Source organism: Theropithecus gelada, chromosome 3, assembly GCF_003255815.1.
Source record: "Theropithecus gelada isolate Dixy chromosome 3, Tgel_1.0, whole genome shotgun sequence".
Taxonomy (NCBI): domain Eukaryota; kingdom Metazoa; phylum Chordata; class Mammalia; order Primates; family Cercopithecidae; genus Theropithecus; species Theropithecus gelada.
The window spans coordinates 175,687,397-175,703,490 of NC_037670.1; the positions used below are offsets into that span (position 1 = coordinate 175,687,397).

The window sequence follows — 16,094 nt, forward strand, 5'->3', positions numbered from 1 at the left end:
GGCCGCCGCCGCCGCCGCCGCCGCCGCCGCAGGTGGCGCGGCCGCGGCCCGCGTGCCCCTCCGCGAGTGGGACACGCCGCTCCCCCCCGCGCCTTGGTACGGCCCGCCCGGGAGGAAGCGTGGGAAGGGACCCGGGAGCCCGAGGGCGGTCGCGCCTGGGCCCGGGGCGCCCCCTTCCGGACGCGGCCCGCGTCCTCCCCTCTGCGCGGCCATTGGGAGAGGCCCGCGGCCCGCCCCCCCGCTCCCACGCCCCCCAGTGCCGCTCACCTTCCCAGCACCGGCGGCCGCGCAGGCTCCACCTGCGCAGGTGTGGGCTCTGCGGCGCGGGGGCGGGGAGAGGGGCTGGAGGCTGCAGAACGCCCCGGGGCGCCAGCTAGGGAAGCCTTTCTCGCTTTCCTCTTCCCTTTCCAAATTTTAGATATAACTGCCCATCCCTGGCCCCCTTAACAAAAATCGTTCCGTTGGCTGCACGTATTGTAGATGCACTTTGTCGCTATCCATTTTTTTTCCCCCGAACATGGAACTCTTAATTCGCGTCCTCTCTTCGAGCCGAGTGTCTTCTCGGTTGGGGAACCGCTGCCAAAAGCGTACACACCCTGAATCTGGCCCTGGCCGCTCAGGAGCTGGGTATCTGAGTCTCTACTATGGCCAACTGAGGTTGGCAGGCGGCGCGGCCAGCAGCCACTAGCTGCCTGGAAGGGCAGGACAGGCCCAGAGGGGACCGAGGTCCCTGGCCCCACGGCCCATTCCTGCAGAGTGCACTGCAGCCGCGAATGCGATTAGCTACAGCACCGATTAGGGCTGAACGGAGCTTGGCCCTAGCGCTCTTGCAAGCCGGGCCTGAAAGAGGAAGTCCTGAAAATGCCTCTCGTTTTGCTTTGTCATCTTACTTGCGCCAATCCCTAAATCTTAAACCCCTTTAAATAAGAAAAGGGGTGGGGAGAGAAAAAGAAAACAAAGCTAAGATGTTTCATGGTAAAAAGCTACAGCAGACATCATACTTCATAGTGAAAGACTGCTTTCCCTACGAGGTTCAGAAACCAGGCCAAGGTGTCTGCTCTCACTAATCCTATTCAACATGGTTCTAGAAGTACTAGGCCCTGCAATAAGGCAAGAAAAGGAAAGAAAACACCTATGCAGATAACATAAGTTATCTACATACAAAATCCCAAAGAATCTACAAAAGAAAAAGAGAAAAAACTCTCCTGGAACTAGTGAGTTTGGTAAGATCATAGCATACAGGATCAACACAGAAAAATCAATCACATTTCTACAAACCAACAATGAACACATGGAAAAATATTTAAAACAATATCACTTATTAATACAATCACTTCAAAGAAAATTAATACTTAGGCATAAACTCAAGAAACCATGTATAGTAACTGTATGCTGAAAATCACAAAATGTAATGAGAGAAGAGCTAATAAATGGAGAGACATTCCTGAGTTGGAAGCCCTAACATAGTAAAAATGACAGTTCTCCCCCAGATTAATCTTTTGGTTTAATGCAATTGCTACCAAATTCGTTTTTTTTTTTCTTTTAACATAAATAAGCTTATTCTAAAATATATATGGAAAGGCGCAAGCTCTAGAATTCTTTATTTATTTATTTATTATTTTTTTGAGACGGAGTCTCGCTCTGTCACCCAGGCTGGAGTGCAGTGGTGCGACCTCAGCTCACTGCAAGCTCTGCCTCCTGGGTTCATGCTATTCTCCGGCCTCAGCCTCCCGAATAGCTGGGACTACAGTAGAATGCTTTAATCTTGAAATAGCTCAATATTAAAGCAAATTATATAGATACAGTAATCAAGACAATGGTATTGGCAGAAGAATAGATTTAATAATCAATAGAAATAAATAGAAAACCCAGAAATAGACCCATGCAAACATGGCAAACCAATTTTTGATGGAGGTGTAAAAGCAATAGAACTGGAGTAATTGGATATCAAAAGGTAAAAAGACAAAAACAAACCTCAACCTAAGCCTTGCGTTTTACACAAAAATGAGTTCACATTAGACTGTGAACTTAAAACTATGAAACTTTTTGGAGAAAATCTTTGGGAACTGGGGCTAGGCAGAAGTTAGACTTGACACCAAAAACACAGTCCATAAAAGGAAAAATTGATAAATGGACCTCATTAAAATTAAGACTTTTTGCTCTGTGAAAGACCCTGTTAAGAGGATGAAAAGAAAAGCTACACAGTAGGAGAAAATACTTGCAATCCACATAGCCAATAAATTACTAGCACACTGCCTATGGGTTAGCCCTGCTCTCCAATAAATAGCAAAAATAAAATTAAAATGTCTGGAATACATAAATACTATCAATATTAAACAGAAAAAGGAGAAAATAATCCAATTAGAACATAGGCAAATGATACAGAGCTATTTCACCAAAAAAGATACACAGATGGCAAATTAGTGTATGAAAAGATGTTCAAAGTCATTGATCATTATATAAATGTAAATTAAAACCACAATGAGATACCACTACACAACTGTTAAAATGGCTAAAATCTTAACAGTAACACCACCAAATGCTGGTGAGAATGTGGAGAGACGGGATCACTTCTACACTGCTGGTGGGAATGCAAAATGGAACCATTGCTTTTTTTTTTTTTTGAGACAGGGTCTACCTCTGTGGCCCAGGCTGGAGCACAGTGGAATGATCTCAGCTCACTGCAACCTCCGCCTCCCAGGTTCAAGCAATTTTCCTGCCTCAGCACAGGTCAGCTAATTTTTGTATTTTTAGTAGAGATGAGGTTTCACCATATTGGTCAGGCTGGTCTCGAACTCCTGACCTCAGGTGATCTGCCTGCCTTGGCCTCCCAAAGTGCTGGGATTATAGGCGTGAGCCACTGTGACCAGTCGAAAACCACCACTCTTAAAAACAATTTGGCAGTTTTTTATAAAACTAACCATGCAACTACCATATAACACATCAGTTGTACTCTTGGGCATTTATCCCAGGGAAATGAAAATTTACATTTACACAAAAACTTGTACATGAATGTTCATAGCAGCTTTATTTGCAACAGTGCGAACTGGAAATAACAGATGTCGTTCAATGGATGAATGGTGAAGCAGGCTGTGGTAGGTCCATCTATACCATAAAATACCACTCAGCAAGAAAAAGGAAGCAACTATTGACACATACAACAACTTGGATAGATCTCCAGGGAATTATGCTGAGGGGAAAAAGCCAATCCTAAAAGGTCACATACTGTATGATTCCATTTATATTATAGTCTTGAAATAAAATGGTCGAAATGGAGAACAGATTAGTGGATGCCGCGGATCAGGGGCTGGGGTAGGGAGCCAGAGGTGCCTATGGCTGTAAGAGGATAATGTAAGAGATCTTTGTGCAGTGGTGCAATGTTGGCTCACTGCCAGCTCTGCCTCCCGGGTTCACGCCATTCTCCTGTCTCAGCCTCCTGAGTAGCTGGGACTACAGGTGCCCACCACCACGCCCGGCTGATTTTTTGTATTTTTTTTTTCAGTAGAGACGGGGTTTCACTGTGTTAGCCAGGGTGGTCTTGATCTCCTGACCTCAGGTGATCCACCCGCCTCAGCCTCCCAAAGTGCTGGGATTACAGGTGTGAGCCACCGTGCCTGGCCAAAAAGTCTTTATTGAAATATAATTCACATACCATAAAATAACTCACCATTTAAAGTGTACAGTCCAATGATTTTCAGAATATTCAGAATTGTGCAACTATCTAAGTTTACATTTTCATCATCCCAAAGAGACAGCTTGTACCCATTAGCAGTCACTTCCCATTACCTGCTCAACCCCGACACCCATCCCTAGGCAACCATTTCCTGTCTCTATGGATTTGCCAATGCTGGGCATTTCTCATCAATGGGATCATACAATAGGTGGTCTTTTGTGACCAGCTTCTGCTTAATGTCAGGGCCCGTTCACATTGTAACACGGATCAGCACTTCATTTCTGTTTACTGCTGAAAGATACTCTGTTGTGTGGACACACACGTTGTTTATCCTTTTGTCAGCTGATGGGCACTCAGGTGGTTTCCACTTTTTGGCTATGGTGAAAATGCTCCTATGGACATTCCTGTGCAAGTGTTTGTGTGGACACGTGTTTCACTTCACATACACAGGAGTGGAATTGCTGGGCCACAGGGTAACCCTATGTTTAACATATATATTTTTTTAAATTTATTTTTGAAACGGAGTCTCATTCTGTCGCCCAGACTGGAGTGCAGTGGCGCGATCTCAGCTCACTGCAACCTCTGTCTCCTGGGTTCAAGTGATTCTCCTGACTCAGCCTCCTGAGTAGGTGGAACTACAGGTGCGCACAACCATGCTTAGCTAATTTTCGTATTTTTAGTAGATATGGGGTTTCACCATGTTGGCCAGGCTGGTCTCAAACTCATGACCTCGAGTAATCCACCCGCCTCAGCCTCCTAAAGTGCTGGGATTACAGGCGTGAGCCACCACACCCAGCCTCTCTACGTTTAATATTTTGAGGACCTGCTGAACTGTTTTCCAAGGCGGCTGCACCATTTTACATTTTTACCAGTAATGTATGAGGGTTCCAGTTTCTCCTGTACTGTTTAGTTCTGCAAGATGTTACCACTGCGGGGAACTAGGTAAAGGGTACACAGGACCTCTCTGCATTATTTCTTACAACTATATGTGAATATACAGTTATCTCAGAATAAAAAGTTTAATTTTTAAAAAGTTTGGTGGCACACAGGAAGTATCTCTTGTTCTATTTTTAAGTCTATGCTTTTGTTTCTTGCAATAATTTTAGTATAATTTAAAAAAATTCTTATCGGTGTTTATGATAAGCACCATCAATTTCACCTGTAATCGTGATGGGTTGTTTTTTGGGAGGCAGAAATGGGCAGCAAGTGGCAGTATGTCAGGAGGACTGCAAAAGTGGTTCACAGACTGAAAAGACCTATAAACCATCACTACGAGGTTGCTAGAGAGTAGAAATTGAAACAATTAATGTTTTATGCAATTCCACTTGATAATGGGTGTACAGGAGTAGCCTACAATAAAAACGTTTATATATAATGTGCTAGTGGGATTGAATTTATTTCCACAGGTTTTTCACTTAGTAAGACATCTCATGTTTTCTTCCTTAGAAAGGAGGCTAGTCATAGAAGAACAGAAAAAGTAATGAGTTTTTTTTTTTTATAACACACTAAGTCAATTTCAGGAATTTGAGGGCTTTTACTTTTTAGGTATGTACATTAACGTGCAGAGTCAAAAGACAGATGGATTTGTCAGCACACAGAACTTGAAGCTGGTGGTCGTCAGTTGCCCTTTTATGGCAATGTTTTCTTAAAGTCTTAACAGACTTATGCCAGACTTAATTTTAGCTATTTCAGGCAGGCAGGGAAAGCCAGGAGAAGAGGCGAAGGGAGGGGAAGGGCGTGGGCAATGTCATGCAAGCAAAGAGAAGGGGCTTGCACTTGTGACACCAACTCATGTCTCGAGCCATCAGCATCAGGGATGTTTGATGTAGCAAAAACAGACCAAATCCACCACCCAAACCCTCCTGATAATCCAGACCGATTCTCCAGGGAGAACAAAATGGGCCTACCATGGCAGGGAGGCACTGGGTTCTGCTAACAGCCTGGCGCAGTTCCACCACAGGGAACATTTCTATTTGTATAACATCAGCCAGTCTGAGGTTACTGGACTTTAGTGTGGTGGGAGGGAACAGAGGGACCCAAGTTGGACTTTATTGAGAGAATGTCTGAGAAACACGGAGCCACCACAAGTGTGACTTCTTGGTTGGTAAAAAATGCTAAATTATTGGCCGGGCAAGGTGGCTCAAGCCTGTAATCCCAGCACTTTGGGAGGCCGAGGTGGGCAGATCACAAGGTCAGGAGATCGAGACCATCCTGGCTAACATGGTGAAACCCTGTCTCTGCTAAAAATACAAAAATTAGCGGGGCGTGGTTGCACGCACCTGTAGTCCCAGCTACTCAGGAGCCTGAGGCAGGAGAATCACTTGAACCCGGGAGGCAGAGCTTGCAGTGAGCTGAGATCGCGCCACTGCACTCCAGCCTGGTGACAGAGTGAGACTCTGTCTCAAAAAAAAAAAAAAAAGAAAAGAAAAGAAAAAAAAAACTAAATTATTAAGGTGTGTCTCACATAATTGTGCCCAGGTGCAGCAAAACACTGTATTTTGAATGACTATCAGAAGGGAAAACTTCAGCCTGAAAACTTAATCATAAAACGACTGCCAAAAAAGCACTCCTTTATGCACAGAGGTCGGATATGAGTTTGCTCTGCCTCTTAAAAAGAAGTCTTAAATAGCTCCTGCAAGAAATAAATCAGCCTCAAATATTGGGTAAGGAGCTCCTGAATAATTTAGCATACAAAACTCTCAGTTTCTGTGCATCCTGCTGTCTTCCTTGAGCTCCACTCTGCTCTGCAAGGGCGTCCTCCAAAGGGAAAAGAAGGACATGAAACCCCCTGGATGTTGGACAGGAGCTGCACGTGCACTCTGCTCCCATTCCCACTGGGCATTCTCCAAGCACCTCCAACCCACCACTGTGCCTGGCACGTCCAGGTCTCAGTCCCAGCCCAGCGCTCTCCTGAGCTCCACACTGCCTCCTGCTCCATCTCCATTGGAGTTTTCTACACCAACGCAGATGCAGTTCATCTAAAACTGTGCCCCAGTCCTCTCGTCTTGTCGTCTTGGTTTCTTTTAAGGCAATCCACTTGTCTCTCTCCCCGCTACACCTACCCTGGTTCAGGCTTCCATTTTCTCAGGCTTGGCCAGCGGGGCAGCTTTAGCTCCTCCAGTCTTGCCCCCTTTCCAGTCTATTTGCTTCTGTGTAGCCAGAGTGCCTATGATAGTTAACTTTGAATCCAGTCATCTTTACTGGATTAAGGAACCCCTAGAGAACCGGTAAAGCATTATTTCTGGGTGTGTCTGTGCAGGAGTTTCCAGAGACTGGCATGTGGGTCAGTGGACTGAGTGGGGAAGATCTGCCCCCAGTGTGGGCAGGCACCATCTAATTAGCTGGGGGCCTAGAGAGAACAATAAAGGTGACAGAGGATTTCCTTGCTCTTTCTCCTGGAGCTGGGACACTTTCCTCTTCCTGCTCTTGGGCATCAGAACCCCAGGCTCTCCTGTCTTGACACTGGGACTTAACAGCAGCAGCCTCCTGGTTCTCAGGCCTTTGGCCTTGGACTGAGAATTACACCACTGGCTTCTCTGGTTCTGAGGCTTTCAGACTTGGACTGAGCCACGCTACCATTACCTGCATCCCAGGGACTCCAGCTTGGAGATGGCCTGCCATGGGACTTTGCAGCCTCCATAACTGCATGAGGCAATTCCCCCAGTAAATCCCCCCTCACCTATCAATCAATCAATCAATCTGTCAATCATCTATTATCTATCTAGCTACCTACATACCTATCATCTATCACCTGTTGGCTCTGTCTCTCTGAAGAACCCTGACTGATAGAGTGACCTTTTAAAACTGCAGTCTTGGCCAGGCATGGTGGCTCACACGTATAATCCCAGCACTTTGGGAGGCCAAGGCAGGTGGATCACCTGAGATCAGGAGTTCAAGACCAGCCTGGGCAACATGGTGAAACCACGTCTCTGTCTCTACAAAAAAAAAAAAAAAAAAAATTAGCCGGGTGTGGGGCATGCACCTATAATTCCAGCTACTTGGGAGGCTGAGACACAAGAATTGTTCGAACCTGGGGAGGTGGAGGTTGCAGTAAACTGAGATCATGCCACTGCACTCTTGCCTGGGTGACAGAGTGAGACTCTGTCTCAAAAAAAAACCAAAAACAAAACAGACTTATTTTTCTCTCACTTAGAACCACTCAACGGCTCTCAGCAATCTTTAGGATTTTCTTGGCAAACTCCTGAGCTGGGGGGAAGGGCCTGATTATTTATTCACCTTCTCTTGCCATGTCCCTCTGTGTACCCCACACCTGAACCTTAAGGCATTGTCCTGGAATAGACCATACACTCACTGCTGTAAGGGTTTCTGAGTATTCTGGCCTCTCCCTGTTACTTCCTCCATTCCTTGGCTAACTCTTACTATTTTTAAAGATTCAGCTCAATCTTTCCCTGAACGCCTTTCCTGATTCTTTTCTTTCACTCTTCTTTTCCTCCCTCCCTCCGCTTCCTTCCTTCCCTGATTCACGACCTTTTCTCACAACTTGCCTGGTTAATTACTTCTCTGAACCCACATGCTTCCATATGGCACTTAACACACTGGCTTGGGATTTACTTTTCTGTTTCCTCTTAAGTCCCACATTGCTCTCTGAAGGGAAAGAATGACTCATCATCTTTGTATTGCCTGTGTGTGACACATAGTAGGCACTCAAAAAATATTTGAGTGAAATGAATTGTTCATTCAGACATCCATTAAAACTTGGTAGGGAAACAGTTGAGTTTAGTAGCATAAATGGGTTTAGAAGTTATTTCACTCAATTTACTCATGCTTCCCTTGGACCTCATTCCTGTTTGGAAATCATTATAGTCACTTTCCGTGTAGTGTTGGAATTAACATTTTGAAGGAAAAAAAGTGACTGTGCTAAGAAATGATGGCAGGACAGTTTTTATTGTAATAGATTCTATCTGAGGACCAAAGTTCGCTGGCACTATGAGATCCTGGCATGGATACTGGCTGAGAGATTTGCCAGCTCTTGCCACCACCCTACAATTTCAATTTTCTTGTTTCCTTCTTTCTTTTCTCTCTCTTTTATTTTTTTAGATGGAGTCTCCCTCTGCTGTCAGGCTGGAGTGCAGTGGCGCAATCGTGGCTCACTGTAATCTCCGCCTCCCTGATTCAAGCGATTCCCCTGCCTCAGCCTCCCAAGTAGCTGGGACTACAGGCACGCACCACCACACCCAGCTAATTTTTTGTATTTTAGTAGAAACGAGGTTTCACCACGTTGGCCAGGCTGGTCTCAAACTGTTGACCTCAAGTGATCCACCCACCTCAGCCTCCCAAAGTGCTGGGATTACAGGCGTGAGCCACCAGACCCGGCCCTTTCTTTCTTTTTTAAGAGACTGGGTCTTGCTCTGTCATCTAGGCTGGAGTGCAGTGGGGCAATCATAGCTCACTGGAATCTTGAACTCCTGGGCTCAAGTGATTTTCCCATCTCAGCCTCCCAAGTAACTGGGAGTGCAGGCACGTGCCACTATACCCGGCTAGTGTTGCCCAAGCTGCTCTCAAACTCCAGGGCTCAAGCGATCCTCTTGCCTCAGGCTCCCAAAGCACTGGGGTTATAGGCATGAGTGACGTCACCTGGCCAACTTTAGTTTCTGTTAAGGGAAGACAATTGATTTTTAAAAGTAGTGTAGAAATTCGAAAAAAATCTCAAATATATATTCAACACTATAAGCATTAATTCTTGGCCAGATGCAGTAGCTCATGTCTGTAATCCTAGCACACTGGGAGGTTGAGGTGGGAGGATCACTTGAGCCCAGGAGTTTGAGACCAGCCTGGGCAATACAGGGAGGCCCCATCTTTAAAAAAAAGGCGGGGGGGTTTGGGCGCAGTGGCTCACGTCTGTAATCCCAGCACTTTAGGAGGCCAAGGCGGGTGGATCACGAGGTCAGAAGATCGAGACCATCCTGGCTAACATGGTGAAACATCGTCTCTACTAAAAATACACACACCCACACACAATTAGCCAGATGTGGTGGCAGGCACCTATAGTCCCAGCTACTCAGGAGGCTGAGGCAGGAGAATGGCGTCAACCCAGGAGGCGGAGCTTGCAGTGAGCCGAGATCGCCACTGAACTCCAGTCTGGGCAACAGACTGAGACTCCATCTCAAAAAAACAAACAAAAAACAAAACAAAACAAAATGTAGCTGGGCATAGTGGCTCATACCTGTAGTCCCAGCTAGCTACATAGGAGACTGAGGTGGGAGGACTGCTTGAGTCCAGGAGTTCAAGGCTGCAGTGAGCTGTGATCACGCCACTGCCCTCCGGCCTAGGCAACAAAGTGAGACCACCCCACTCCCCAGAAAGAAGTGTATTAATTCTGTTGATTGTTTTTAATCAATATATTTGGAGAAAAGGTTTTGTTCATTTTGATATCTTTCTAAATAACAGTTTCAGATGCTATAAAAATTAGTTCCTCCCTAACATTTATTTAAGATTTTCTTTAAAGATAATTTATTCCACAGTATCTTTTCAGAGAGAGTGGCAACCACTTTGTACAGCTCAAGTCAGTTGGAAACATGTTTCAAAGGAAGTGTTATTAAACAAAAGGTGAAGAAAATTGATTAACCTAAAAAGTCCTTTGTCTGGATTCTCTATGTTAAATTATCTTCGAATTTCCAAAATAGGAGACAATGGTAAGCTTTTGAAGACGTCATTCATTCAGCAAATACTTACTTAATATGGGCTATATGCCAGGAACCAGGGTAGTTGGTTAATAAAATAACTGTTGAACGAACATGTCCTGGCATGCCTAGAAACTGGCATAGAAGATATAAAGAAGGAGCTCGACAAACATGGAGAATCAGCATCATTGGCTTGCTACCCTTCAAATTCATTAGTTACAGTCTGAAATGTATACATCTCTTGCCTTTCGCAAATAAATCCATTTTTTTTTTTTTGCCAATCAAAATATTTTATTATTAGCTTTGTGTTTAACATGACTTATTGGGAGGTGAATACTTATATTTTCTTATAGGTTGATAACTCTTAGTATTGTCTTATAATACTTCGCAAATAAAAAAATAAGTATTGCTCACCAAGTTCACCTAACCTTTCAATTCTTAATACAGCCAAGTCACAAACTTTGAAATATGTTGTATCTATATTAGAATGTAACACACAGAATTATATAGTGTCACAAGGCACTCTCTCTATTCTCTGCTCCCTCCCCTGCAACTGATCTATTATTCATTAACCCTTTCCAGAACAGATCACTGTTAACTGTTTTTCAGCCCCTTTAAATCCCATATTGGGATTTAAAAATTACAAACATTGAAAAATTACAAACATGACTGAGACAGAATACTTCCACTTTGGTTCTGCTCTACATAACGTGATCAAAAGGAAGTACAATATTCCAGCTGAAATTAAAGGGACCCCCTAATGCCTCCACCACATCTTCTACATTCTGGAGACTTCTGTGGTCTTCATTTACTATCCAGTGTTACGTAGCTATTTATGGTGGATCAGAGTGAACTGTGGACACAGAGCCAAGGAAATGGAGAAGCAGGATCTTCGTACCTCATAATGTAAATCCTTTAAAGAATGACTTGTAGTGTCCCTTTTTATTGTGGTGCAATTTACCTATAATAAATGATTTCTATTCCAAGTGTACAATTTGATGAGCTAGGATGAAATCACCAGTATACGTATACGATGGAATACTATTCAGTCATAAAAAGCAATAAATTAACAGCATTTGCAATGATCTGGATGAGACTGGAGATTATTATTCTAAGTGAAGTAACTCAAGAATGGAAAACCAAACATTGTATGTTCTCACTGATATGTGGGAAGCTAAGCTATGAAGACGCAAAGGCATAAGAATGATACAATAGACTGTGGAGACTTGGAGGGAAGAGTGGAAGAGGGGCGAGGGATAAAAGATTACAAATATGGTGCAGAGTATACTGCTCAGGTGATGGATGCACCAGGATCTCACACATCTCCACTAAAGAACTTACTCATGTAATCAAATACCACCTGTATCCCAATAACTTATGGAAAAATAAAATTTAAAAAGTAAATATTAAAGAGAAAATTTTAAAAATAAAATGTAGAGAAAAAAACATTTTTTATCACTCCAAAAGTTTGCTTATGCTCCTTTGTGCTTCATCCCTTCTTCCAGGCAACCACTGATCTACTTTTTATCACTATGTCACTATAAATATTTCCTAGAATTTTGTGTATATGGAATCATACAGTATATGTGCTTTCGTTCCGGGATTATTTCACTTAGCATAATGATTTTGAGATTCATGTCACTCAGTATACCAGCAGTTTGTTCATTTCTATTGCTAAGTAGCATCCCATTCTATGGATAGACCCCATTTTGTCTATTCATTCACCTGTTGATGGACATGTGGGATAGTTTCACTTTTTGACCATTGGGAATAAAGCTATGATCATTTGTGGTCAAATCTTTGTAGGAACATGCTTTCATTTCTCTTGGGCAAATACCAAGGAGTAGAATGGCTGAGTCATTTGGTAGGTGTGTGTTTAACATGACAAACCGCCCCTTTTGCAGACTGGCTGTACCATTTTACATTTCTGCCCACAGTGGTCAAGAGTTCCAGTTGCTCCATGTCCTCATCAACGCTTGGTATGGTCTTTTAACATTTTTTGTCATTTTATTCATTCCAGTGGGTGTATCGGTTTCTTGCTATGGGTTTAATTTACATTTCCTTGAGGACAATGATATATTTTTGTGTTTATTGGTAATTCATGTGTTTTCTTTTGTGAAGTGACTGTACACATCTTTTGTGTATTTATTAGAGCTTTTGTTCTTATTGAGTTGTATGAATATGGCAAGCAGACTCTGAGATGGCCCCCAATGAATGATCCCCACCTCCTGGTATTCATGTACTTGTGTATCCCTCTTCTTGAGTGTGAGCAGGACCTAGTGACTTACTTCTAGCCAACAGAATTCAGCACAGGTGATGGGACACCACTTCCATTATTAAGCTTCTGTCTATATACATAAGACTGTGGCTTGTCTTTCTAGCAGATCACTCTCTTGCTGGCTTTGGTGAAGCAAGCTGCCATGCAGGAGAGGCCCATGTCGATGAACTAAGACTCTCAGTCCAACAGCTTGCAAGGAACTGAACCCTGCCATTAACTACATGAGCTTGGAAATGGATCCTTCACCAGCTGAGCCTTCAGATGAGACCCTGGTCCTGGCCAACATCTTGATTGCAAGCTTCACAAAAGAGCCTGAAGCGGAGGACTCAACTAAGCTGTGCCTGAACTTCTGACCCACAGAAACTATGAGATAATCAATGCATTATTTCAGCCAGTAAGTTTGTGGTAATCTGTTACACAACTGGATAATACAATGGGTTTTAAAAAATGCATTTAGGATGTAAGTCCTTTGTCAGATACATGTACTGTGAATAGTGAATATTTTCTCCCCTTCTGTGGCTTGCCTTTTCATATTCCTAATCATGTCTTTCAAAGAGCAAAAGTTTTTAATTTTGAAAAGATCCCATTTATCATTTTATGACTCATGCTTTTTGTGTCCTATCTAAGAAATCTTCGCCTCCTCTCCTTTCAAGGTTGTGAGGATTGTCTCAAATGTTTCCTTCTAGAAGTTTTACATTTTCCTTTTACATTAGGCCTAGGATCCATTTTGATTTAATTTTTAAGTTATGATATGTGGCAAGGATTGAGGTTCATATTTTCCACACTGAAATCCAATTGTTCCACATTGCTTGTTGAAAAGATTTTACTGCCTCATTGGATTCCCTTGGTACCTTTATTTAAAATCAATTGACCATATGTGGGGATCTATTTCTGGATTCTCTGTTTTGTTCATTGATTTATATCTATACTTTCATCATGACCACACTGTTTTAATTACTGTAGCTCTATAATAGGCCTTAAAATCAGGTAGTGGACATTCTCCAACTTTGTTCTTCATTTAAGAAATGGCTGTGAGTCCGTTAAGTTCCTTATGTTTCTATATACATTACAGAATTTAAAACAAAATCTACTGAAATCTTGGCTGGGGCTGCATTTGATCTACGGATCAATTTGGCAAGAAATGACAACAGTATTAAGTGTTCCAATCCATGACCATGGAATATCTTTCCATTTGTTTAGCCCTTTGATTTCTCTCAGCAATCTTTTGTAGTTTTCACCATAGAGGTCTTAGATATCTTTTGTGAAATTTATTCCTATTTATTTTTTGACGCTCCCATAAATGAAATTGCTTATAAAATTTCATTTCCTAATTGTTTGCTGTTAGCATATAAAGATACAGTTGATTTATACATTAACCTTGTATCCTGTGACCTTGCTAAATTCACTTGTAAGTTCTAGTGGTTGTTTTGTAGATTTCTTAGGATTTTTCTGCATAAGTAATCACATCATCTAGTGCCTCTTAAATTATTTTGTAGTTCCCCGATACTGTATAATTTTAGCTATGTGTTTAGTGTATTATACATAACTCTGATTCTTATCTAAATGTATCATTTCAGTTATTCCTCAGCTCATACATATAAAATATGTACTATATGTTACACATATATATAATATCACAGATTACCTATGTCATATTACACATGGATAGATGGATATTTGCCGCTGTCGGCTCGCTTGTGTAACCTCAGTAGTGGTATCTACCATTTGACGTGTGCACACTGGAGCCAGTTGGAGTGGGTACTCATGGCTGCCTACTTGGCATCCATTACTCTTCCTCTACCTTCCTTCCTAGAATAACCCAAATGCTGTTGCAGCACATACGCTTTCATGATAGTGACAAGCTCTCTTGAGCTACCCTGGGCTACCAGGGAGGACTCAGGGTTGGAGACAGCCAGGTCCCACATGCATGTGTGCACAGCCCCCTCCATTCCCTGTTCTTGCCACAAGCAAGCATGCAGCCCCGACTGCTATTGAGAAACAGTCTTCCGATGAAGCCATTGCAGACAGAGAGAAGAATGTGCGTCCTAGGTAACAGCATTGAGCAGGGCTGTGTCTCACCTTGCCTGGGGCCTAGCCTGCTTCTGTACCTGTATAGATGATGCAATAGATGTCCTTATCCTTTAAGCCAGTTTGAGTTGGAGTTCTCTGCTGCTTTGCAGCCAGAAACATCCTAGGTAACATTTGGGTATGCAAGGAGATACAGGCTCTGCCCTCAGAAGATTATATTCTAATTAGGTGACAGTTATAACTGGGGAAACCAGATTTCTGCAGATATCACACTGTAAAAAATTACAAAGTAATATAAATAATAAAAAATTATAGCAACTGCATAGTGGGCACCAATGCTGAGGAAATCTTGAGAGGAAGGCTTCCTATAGAAATGTGCAGAGGCAGATTTTGAAGGGAGCAAGGAAAGGTGGGCATTTGGGTGGCGGCTGTAGCAGAGGAAGAGCCTGAAGGTGAGGATGTGCCGATGGCCCGTATCTGAGAGTGGAGAGCATTCTTGTAGAGAAGTAAAAGAAAGATTGGAGGAGACCACTGGGAGTGAAAGGAATGGAATTGGATTTCATAGGATTGCATGTAAGAAGTGAATGTAGATATTCTCAAATCGTTTTTGGCAATATAAAAAAAATCGTAATATCTGCATACAGTAGAGAGGGTTGGCTGCGGGAGAGCCTGAAGTCAGTGGGGATATTGAAGACGTCTTTACAATGAATGTAAAAATTAAGGCAGCAGGTCAGAGGTACTGCAGAGATAAGAACAGCTTCAACTTTGTGGATTAGAAAGTAAATATGAAAGAGATTGGGAATGTCAGGGAACAGAGATGGAATGGGCCTGTGTGAGGTAAGAATAAAGGAGGAATGCTGCAATAAATCTGTTACACTTCAGATATTACTTGGCTGTCCAAAAAAAGTACCTTTGGTGTGTAACCAGAGTAGCTTCCAGCGTCATTTGGCGGAGAGGAGGGGTGGGTGGTGTGGATCATGCTGAGGAAGAATGACAGAGGTTTTTGATTCATCAGCTAAGCCTCCCAAACTTTGGGCAGTTGTCGTTCTATCATATCCCCATACAACCTACACAGTTATTTAAATTGACTTTTAAAAACCCCCAAGTCTTCCCTTAGGCAAGAATTCCATGAAATCATAGGTTTTGAGGTTCTAGATATATTTTTCCATGATATACAAAAACATCGCTATGAAAACATTCATCCTTATACTGCCTGAAAGCATCTTGCATCCCACCGTGGTCCTCATGCCCCCTGCTTTGGGAAAACTGGTGTGTGAGAACCAGCAGGGTCAGCACGAAGGGCTGGGGGCACATGGGAAAAGTGCGGAGACATTGCTAGGAGGGGCCGGTAAAAGGGAAGAGACATCGATTTAACAAGCAACCCTAGTAACTGCAACAAAAAGACATTTGCTGTAATTGGAATGAGAAACCAGGCTTTAGGGAATGAAAATCTCAACCATGGCTCAAGCCTGCA

The 16,094-nt window shown here is 43.0% G+C and overlaps 1 protein-coding gene across 6 annotated transcripts in view; it reads right to left on the reverse strand.

Annotated features, from left to right (window-relative positions):
* PRKAG2 (protein kinase AMP-activated non-catalytic subunit gamma 2) overlaps positions 1-16,094 on the reverse strand; it is a 324,143-nt gene that overhangs the window by 78,142 nt on the left and 229,907 nt on the right. Inside the window, exon 1 of one of the 6 annotated variants that reach the window (XM_025379088.1) lies at positions 268-800. The exons of the other annotated variants lie outside the window; for them this stretch is intronic. The gene's annotated coding sequence lies outside the window, so the exon portion shown is untranslated. Of the gene's footprint in view, positions 1-267; positions 801-16,094 lie in introns of those variants that run through there. 6 annotated transcript variants of the gene reach the window in all.